This window comes from Halichoerus grypus, chromosome 3, assembly GCF_964656455.1.
Source record: "Halichoerus grypus chromosome 3, mHalGry1.hap1.1, whole genome shotgun sequence".
NCBI classification, from domain to species: Eukaryota; Metazoa; Chordata; class Mammalia; order Carnivora; family Phocidae; genus Halichoerus; species Halichoerus grypus.
In genome coordinates this window covers 123,842,364-123,852,101 of record NC_135714.1, presented here as the reverse complement: position 1 = coordinate 123,852,101, position 9,738 = coordinate 123,842,364, and the positions used below count along the sequence as shown (strand labels likewise).

General features: G+C 40.4%; 1 pseudogene; it reads left to right on the top strand.

Moving 5' to 3' along the window:
- Window positions 1-3,189: 3,189 nt before the first annotated feature.
- LOC118526529 (U4 spliceosomal RNA) lies at window positions 3,190-3,254 on the top strand (annotated as a pseudogene).
- Window positions 3,255-9,738: the final 6,484 nt, after the last annotated feature.

Here is a 9,738-nt window from a genome sequence, read left to right as displayed (position 1 = left end):
TTAACATTTTTGGTGCTAATAAGAAGTCTACTTTTTCCTGAGATCAATTAAAGAAAAGTTCCATGAGCAGAGATGCAAACTCTTTCTTTTCAATAATTTAGTGAGCCTAATTGTACATGCCATGCCAAAAAAAAAAAAAAAAAGTGCACAAAATAATGCGTTAGCATCTTTTGCTTCAAATAAATGGCATAATAGTTTGAACAGTTGATTACTGAGTGACAAGAAATGAATCAGTATATACTGGGCTGGGAGGCATCATGTAACTAAGGAAGAAATTCCAATTTTGAAGACTGGAGGTATTATTGGATACCATAAAGAGAACTCCTGGGAAGTTATAAGACATAACCTGAAACTACCCATGAAAGACGATGTCCTAGTTATCAACTGGTGCATCACAAACTACTCCAAACATTAGTGGCTTTAAACAACAATTTATTATTATGATGTCTTACTCTTCTGAGGGTCCGGAATTTGGACAGGACACAGTGGGGACAGTTTGTCTCTGTTCTATAGTGTCTGAGGCCTCAGCTGGGATAACCCAAATGACTGGGGGCTAGAGAAATGGAAAGAGAGGACTGCCTCTCTCTCTCTCCCCCCCCCAAAATCCCCCCCCCCAGATTCCTCCTGTGGCCAATTTGGGTCCTCCCATAGTGTGGTAGCCTCAGGACTACCAAACTCCTTACCTGAGAACTGAGGGTATAAGAGGACCAGACCAAACCTTCCAGGCTCCTAATGTCTAGGCCCAAGACTGGCAGAGCGTCACGGGTCAGCCAGGGTCAAGGGGAAGGGAATCATGTCACACTCCTCAAGGGATAAATTATCAAGGAATTTGTGGCCATTTTTAGTTAACCACAGGTAGATAATAGAGACATTTGAAAATTTAGGGCATATAAAAAAATCATGATTTCTTTTTAAAAATCTTTTTGATGAGAAAAAAATTTACCTGAGTTGTGCAGACAATTACACCCATTCTGAACTCACATGAATGGGCACAATTCAAAAACACTGTATTGGATCTCATTACTTTCATCCTATATTTTTGCCACTATTACTTTGGTTTTCTATGTCCTTGATATTTAATAGCAATGACATTCAAAACATGATATTTTAATCCATAACAATAACATTATTTTCTCTTCTGATGTAAAATCACCAACCAAGAAAGGCAGTCTATTAGGAATACCTACTGTGGCTTCAAACAATCTTTCTGAAGAAAGAATGGTTTTGTATTCACATCAGCCTTTAAGAAAGTGAATTTTTTAGAAATACAACACACTAATTTAACATCAGAATAACACATCTGAGTTTGAAGGAATGTTGGATCACTTGATTAAAGATTAAACAAATTTGTATCTACCAAAGGCCCTAAAAACATATTTTAAAAACCACATACGATATCCCTGAACAAAGTGAAATTGAGTAGCAATGCAGAACCATGATAATCTGTTGGCACTCAGACTCCTGACAGTGTGGAATCAGGACAGTTGGTTAAGCTTCATGAATGCATCAGGAAGCACCAGCACCTCTTCCACTTAGCATCACTTGCTTGGCATAGAGCTACCTGCTCTGCCTGACACTCAGTTTGATTCAGCAAATGTGGATGAGAAGCAAGTTCTATGCTAGGAATTAAATACTAAATGACATGGGCACTGCCCTGGTGGGAATTTTAATCTAGTGGTGATTCTTTCTTTTTCTTTCTTTCCTTTCTTTCTTTCTTTTTCTTTCTTCTTTCTTTCTTTCTTTCTTTCTTTCTTTCTTTTTTCTTTCTTTCTTTCTTGATGATTTCCTATTTCCCATCTTCCTTGTCCTCTGTGAAGCAGACTCACAGCATTATATTCCCATTGCTCATTCAACATATATTTGTTGAATGCTCAATCTGCACAAATTATGTGAATTACTTGTAAATAAAAACAAAGATGCCATGGTTCCGTGGGCCCTGTATTCGTTTCCTAGGGCTACCATAACAATGCAATAAACTAGGTGGTTTAAACAACAGAAAGTATTGTCCTGAGCAATGGAGGTTAGACGTCTGAGCTCAAGCTATTATCTACATTGGTTCCTTCTGAGGGAGAATCCGTTCCATGCTTCTCCTAGCTTCTGGTTGTTTGCTGACAGTCTTTGGCATTCCTTGACTTACAGATCTCTGCCTTCATCTGGACATGGCATTCTCCCTGTACGTGTGTCTGTGTCCAAGTCCCCCTTTCTCATAAGGACACTAGTCATATAGGATTAGGGGCCCACCCTACTCCAGGTGACCTTGTCTTAATAATTACCTCTGCCACAACCCTACTTCCAAATAAGGTTACATTCTGAGGTACTGTAGGTTAGGACTTCAACATATGAATTTGGGGGTGATACAATTCAATCCATAGCTCTTGAGGTCAAATTTCCTGAGCAACTATCCACTCTGCCCAATGAATAAATCAACTTTATTTCTATCTAAAGAATGAGAATAAATAAAGACAGAGTGATCACAAGAGTAGCCAGCTCTCAAATGCTGTAAGCTTTATTCTGTTCATGTTCTAGACAAGGATAACTTAGAATAAATGTTTTATGCAAAAGAAAGTAGGAAGGTTTCCTTGAGTATCTGAAATTTATTCATATATGCTTATTGGGCATTGTTCTGGGCACTGAGGAGATAACAGTGAACAAAATGGACAAAAATCTCTTTGCTCATGAAGATTCCATTCCAATGAAGGGAGACAGGAAAAACAAATAAAAAAGTAAGTTACATAGTACTTGAGAAGTTGTCAAGTGCTATGAAGAAAAACAAGACAGAGTAAGAAGGGATGGGAGAATGCAGGATGTGGGGCAGGGGCTGCACTTTTCAACAGGGGGGTCAGGGAGGTCTCAGCCAGAAGGTGACAATTAAACAAGTTGTTGATGGACCATGAGGGAGCAAGTCACGGGGATAGCTGGTGAAGGAGTGTTGCCGAAAAGGAAAGAGTGGGATAAGAGTATGGCTGATGTGTTTAAGGAAAACAAAGAGGCCAATGTGGCTGGAGAGAGAGGATGAGTGTGGTCAGTGGATAAGGTCAAAGAGAGGTAAGGGGCAGATCATAAAGAGTCGTGTAGGATTTCAGCTTTTCTCCAAGTAAAGGAGGAAGCCATTGGAAGCTTCTGAGCCGAGGAGGGTTATGATCTGATTTGGGTTTTATCAGGATCACTCTGGTTCTAAAGGTAAAGGGGAGCTTTGCGCAGTGGCAGTATCGTAGCCAATGAGGTTTATCTGAGGCACGATTATTGCTCATAAAGGTAAAGGGGACAGGGAGAGAAGCAGGGAGAAACACCAGGAAGCCATTGTGAGAGAATAGGTGAGAGGTGCTGGTGGCTGAGCCCAGGGTGGTAGAAATGGAGGTGAGGAGAAGTATTTGGATTTTGGATATGTTTTGAAAGGAAGGCCAAAGGGGTTTGAGATGGATGGATGGAGGGTGTAAAAGGAAAGAGAGAAGCAAGGAAGCAAGGAAAGAAGGAAGGAAGGAAGAAATGATAACTACAGTTTTGACTTGGGTTAAATGGCAAATTCTCCTCACTTTTCATCGTTATCAATTATTCATTTTCGTCTAGGCAAGATGAAACATACTGAATAACTAAATCCAGAAATGAAAGAAACAGGTAATAAATTGCTTTAAATTTGAAATTTAAAAAATTCCCTGGAAAGATGCAATCAGCTAAGTCCAGAATGTGAGAAATTCCACAGTATGAAAAATCCAGGTTGTTCAATAAATAAATCGCAAGGAAGAAAAAAAGAAAAAAAGGAAAGGTGAACCTATAGATTAAAAGATACTTAAGAGGTGTCTGGGTGGTGCAGTCAGTTAAGTGTCTGACTCTTGATGTTGGCTCAGGTCATGATCTCAGGGTCGTGAGATCGAGCCCCACGTCAGGCTCTGCACTAGATGTGGAGCCTACTTAGGATTCTCTCTGCCCTTCTCCTCCCTCTCTCTCCTCCTTTAAAAAAAAAAAAAAGATACTGGGATGCCTGGGTTGATTAGTTGGTTAAATGTCTGCCTTCAGCTCAGGCCATGATCCCAGGGTACTGGGACTGAGTCCCGTATTGGGCTCCCTGCTCAGTGGGGAGCCTGCTTCTCCCTCTGCCTGCCGCTCCCCCTGCTTGTGCTCTGTATCTCTCTCATCTCTCTCTCTGACAAATAAATAAAATATTTTAAAAAAAAAGATACTTAAGAGATTTATCAATCAAATACAATGTGCAGACCCTGTTTGGATCCAACTGTATAAAAGAAAAAAAATAATGAGATGATCAGACCAAAACTGATTTATTTGATGATTGGTTACTTGATAATATTAAGGAATTATTGTTAACTGGGGGATATGATACTGGTATTATAGTTGGCTTTTTAAAAATAGTTATTTTTAATAGACATACTAAAATGTTTATAGATAAAACATGATGTCTAGGATTTCCTTCATCATAATCCAGTAGAGAAATGAAAGATGACCATAAATGGATGATTATTATTTGTTTTGCTGTTCTCTCTACTTTTATGTATGTTAGAAATTTTACATAATAAAGAGTAAATGAGTACAAAAATAAATAAATACATCAATACAATGTTATGTCAGTACATTAAAAATTGGTAACATGAGCTGCCTTAGGAAAAGGATGGCTGGGAGCAGGAATGAGGGAGATTCTTCCCTGCCTCCTCTGTTGTATCTTTCGACTATCAAACCATTGAAAAATACTGTCTATTAAAAAATACAATCAAAAATTAGTTAACCTGCCCTGGCAGGTGTGTGGAAGAAGCCGCAGCTTGTAGAGAAGAAACGTCCCAGGACAAGCTGCTGATTATTTTCTCCCTGAGCCTCCCTGTTCTGATCTGCTAGCCTCAGGTTGTCTCATGACTCCTCATTCTGAGGCAATGCTTAATTCAGCAGAATATAAGCCAAAATTATAATGACTCAGAGAATAGTACCCCTGAGTATTAGAGCACATATTCTGAAGCAAATTTTTCCATGCAAGTTTCATCAGCTCAGTTCAAAAACAGTGCTTACATTGCAGGAAACTGTGGACTACTATTAACCTCTGATTTAGGATGGTAGTCTGTTTTCCTAACCTAACGGATAGGTTAATATCCTTGTACTATTGGTGAGCAGGTTAGGTTTCATGATATGACCACTATCTATATCGTGGGAGTAACTTTTATTCATGAAATGAACATATCATATCTTATCTAAATGATAAATATATTTTATTTTATGTAAGATGTCATGCCATTGCACATAGCTCCATAACTTTGCAGGGTACTTGTTGTACATTAATCATAAAGTCTTTTGAACTTCTAACACTCAGAGACCAATTTCAGGGACATCTATTAATCCAAAGGGTCTTCCGTGACACTCTCCAAACTCTAAGACTTGAACAAATAGCTTTTTTAGAAAGGTGTGAGTAAATTACTTTCCTCACCCTTTTGGAGAGTCTAAAATCAGCTGAACTTTTACATTTTAATTCCTTGGTCTAGGAATCTAATCATGGAATAAGGAAAGTTGAATAGATTGATTCACATGAAAATTATCAGGGTTTTTTGTTTGTTTGGGTTTCTTTCCCAAATACTGGTCATCATCTAAGTTGCTGCCCCTATGATTTATGGCTGAAACTTTCATTTTCTACGTCAACCTTGGAAATCAGACATAAAAAACAAAGTGAGTAGGGGGCCCTGGGTGGTGCAGTTGGTTAAGCATCCGACTCGGTTTCAGCTCAGGTTGCGATCTTGGGGTGGTGGGATCGAGCGCCACGTCTGGCTCAGCGCTCAGTGCAGTCTGCTAAAGTTTCTCTCTCTCTCCCTCTGCCCCTCCCCATGTGCTCGCACTCACTCTCTCTCTCTCAAATAAAAAAATAAGTCTTAAAAAAAAACACACAACAGGGGCACCTGGGTGGCTCAGTCGTTAAGCGTCTGCCTTCGGCTCAGGTCATGATCCCAGGGGCCTGGGATCGAGCCCCACATCGGGCTCCCTGCTTGGCAAGAAGCCTGCTTCTCCCTCTCCCTCTGCCTTCTGCTTGTGTTCCCTCTCTTGATTATTTATTTATAAATAAATAAAATCTTAAAAATAAATAAATAATTAATTAAAAAACCACAAGAAAGAGAGTAGATTTCACACTTAGCTATATAAGTCAGTGTTTTTTGTGTGTCTAGAAGAGTCTTAGCATGTAACTTGGTAAAGAAATTATTAGGGTCTTACCTTCCAAAGATCACCGCACAAGTGTGTTAGTTATTGAAGCAAGTATAATGGTAAGAGTTCACATGTGAGAATCAAGGGTTCTGCTACTAACTACCTTTGTGAACTCTGGCTACCCTGCTTACACGTCTCTGACTTCTTCAAGTATAAAGTGAGAGAGTTTGATTAGACAGCCTTTAAATGTGCTCTCAGTATTTAGAGTCCATAATTTTTAATATTTTAGAGAGAAGCACGTGAGAATCTATTAATTCGGGAGCTCTTACTTTTACCCTATCCTAAAATTATTTATGAACCTCTCACTTAATAAGGTGAGAATTGTTTTAAACACTAGTTAGGGCGCCTGGGTGGCTCAGTCAGCTGGGCATCTGCCTTCAGCTGGGGTTGTGATCCCAGGGTCCCAGGATCGAGCCCTGCATTGGGCTCCCTGCTCAGCGGGAAACCTGCTTCTCCCTCTCCCGCTCCCCTGGCTTGTGTGCTCTCTCTCTCTCAATCAGATAAATAAATAAACATCTTAAAAAAAAATAGGGGTGCCTGGGTGGCTCAGTCAGTTAAGCGTCTGCCTTCGGCTCAGCTCATGATCCCGGGGTCCTGGGATCAAGTCCCACATTGGGCTCCCTGCTCAGCAGGGAGCTTGCTTCTCCCTCTGCCTGCCACTTAAAGTCTTCAAAAAAATTTAAAAATTTAAAAAATAAAAATAAAAAAATAAACACTATTAGTGTCCACACAATATCCATTCTCCCCTCCTCCTCACTAAGACCACTCTAATGTAATGTATGCCAATGCTGAGTTTGGCTACTATCCTGTCACTTCATGTACTCTCACCAATGGGAGCAGAAGTTGCTGAATGAGCCTTCTTGTAAAGCTCTTTCAAAGATGGTAGACTCTGCTAGCAAGTATCTTTCACACCTTGGCTCTTCTCTTCTTCCTGCCTGGAACTGGGACACAATACTAGAGGTGGAGCCCCCACCGTGTGAATACAAGGCAACAAGCACAGCCGAGCACAGCAGTGTATTTGTTTCCTAGGGCCACCATAACAGAGAACCAAAGCTGAATAACAAACTTGGAGCAGCAGAAACTTACTCGCTCATGGTGCTAGAGGCCCCACATCTGAAATCAAGATGTCAGGAGGGCCATGCTCCCGTGGCTCCCTTGGCTCTTCTAGATCCTGGTGGCCCCAGGTATTCCTTTGCTCGTAGCAACATAACTCCAATCCCTGCCTCTGTCTTCACATGACCATCTTCCTGTGTGTCTCTATCTACATTTTCCTCTTCTCAGAAGGACATCAGTCATATTGGATCCTAATGACCTCATCTTAACTTGACTACATCTGCAAAGACCCTATTTCTAAATAAGGTCACATTCACAGGTCCTGGGGGGTTAGGACTTCAGCACCATTGTGTGTGTGTTGGGAGGGCGCAATTCAACCCATAACAGTCCCGATGGCATTCTGGAGCTACTTTATCAGCTCTGGATTTTCTACTTCTGAACTTACTACATGAGAAAAACAAAGCCTCCAATTTGTTTAAGCCTCTACTTATTCAGAGTTTTTTGCATTTAGAAGAGAACTCAACTCTATCTGACACAGTAACTTCAAAGCGAAGCCTGGCAATTACAAAATTATCTGACATAGGGAGCCTCCTTATTCAGAGAGGATAGTTGTAATTTCTTAAAGATAGAGACGATTATTCTCTTGTGAGAGAGTGGGGCAATTGGTGGGAACCTGTGCTCAGCTAAGATTTTTCCAGTCATAATTTAAAGATCAAATCTGTTTTCAAAATAGAGTTCACCAGATACTGAAAAGGTCAATGGGCCTGTATTCAGCAACCAGATTTAAGACCTAACCCTGCCCTGGACTGACACCTGTCTCAGATATTTCTTTATTAGTCACCACTATGTACCTCAATGAATGAGGATACAAATGCAGCCTTTGTGCTTCAATTACCAGAAGCACAGTTTACTTGTCTAACACAATCAGGTTCAATTTTATGATACTATCTTTCTGCCAGGTGTGGTGCTCAGAAATATATGTGCCAGAAAACACTTCAAGCAGCCAAGATTGAAATTTGTCTTAATTTTGAGAGAGTTGCTGAGTCCTTAGACCATTTTCAGGGCATCTATACCAGGAACATAACCATGATTTATTCAGCTTACTTATGGCTCCGTCACTGGGGACAAGCAATTATTCCTGTCATCTCTGTTAGTCAGAGTGCCCTGAATTGTTCATTTGACTGCTCAGCAGGCTCAGAAAGGCTGACATCAGAGTAAATAGATATTCCTATCACTTCTGCCTAAGAAATACAAGGGCATAGTTGGTAAGTCAGGACTTTCCATCCTTCCATCCAAAAAAAATATTTGAGTGCCTATCTTGTGCCAGACTAATGCCAGGCACTGAGGATTAAACAAATAAGACACAACCCCTACCTTCAAGGAGCCCACAGTTTAATTAGAGATAGGCAAATCAACCGATTTCTGCCTTCAGTTCACAAGACACTGAAGTAAATGCTGAGATTGGTTGAAGAACTGATGTGAGGGAAGCATGCAGGCAGGGCAATTAGCTCTTCTCTGGGCAGAGTGAAGCTCCTGATTAAACTGGTGTCAAAAGTTAGACCTGCAGGTACACTAGGAGTTAGCCACGTGAGAGGGAAAAGCATATGCAAAGACTCAGAACTAAAGGAGCACATGACATAGTTGAGACCTGCACAGAGTTCAGTATGGTGGAGTATGAGGTGGAAAATATCAGTAAAAACAAACGAAACGTGGTCCACATTCTGAAGGCACTGGGGAGCTACTAGAACAGTGGTGAGTCAGACAGTTATGTGATCAGGTTTGTAGAAAGTGTCTTTCTGGCAATGGCACACAGACAGATCAGAACAGAGCAGGACCGGACATGGAGAAACCAGTAGGAGTCTGCCGAAGCATTCTAAGGGAGGGGGGAGTAGCGGGAAAGGAATGAGAAGACACACTTAAGGAGTAAAATTGCCAGCACTTGATGAGTTATCAGATTTAGCAGGCACCCAAGAATGACACTAAAATTTATGGTTTAGTTAACTGGTGTGCATGGGTGTGAGGAGGTATTCTTACAGCTTAAAAGTTAGGAAATGGCAAAAATTGTTAATTCTCTTATATTGATACTAAAAATCCATATTCAAATTTCATATTCATATTTAATAAAGTAACTCAGTTATGTTCCCTAATCAAATTTCTGATATAAAAACTATTTGGGGGCACCTGGGTGACTCAGTGGGTTAAGCATCTGCCTTCGACTCAGGTCATGATCCCAGGGTCCTGGGATTGAGCCCCGCATTGGTCTCCTTGCTCAGCGGGGAGCCTGCTTCTCCCTCTCCCTCTGCCATTCCCCCTGCTTGTGCTCTCTCTAGCTCTCTCACACTCTCTCAGTCAAATAAATAAATAAAACCTTTAAAAAAAACTATTTGAATTTTTTTAAATATGAAAAGCAAATTTACTTTAGAAACTAGATATTGATGATGATGAATGATGAAAAAAAATTTGTAGAGTATAAAAGTCCTAATGTATGGAGCAGTAGTT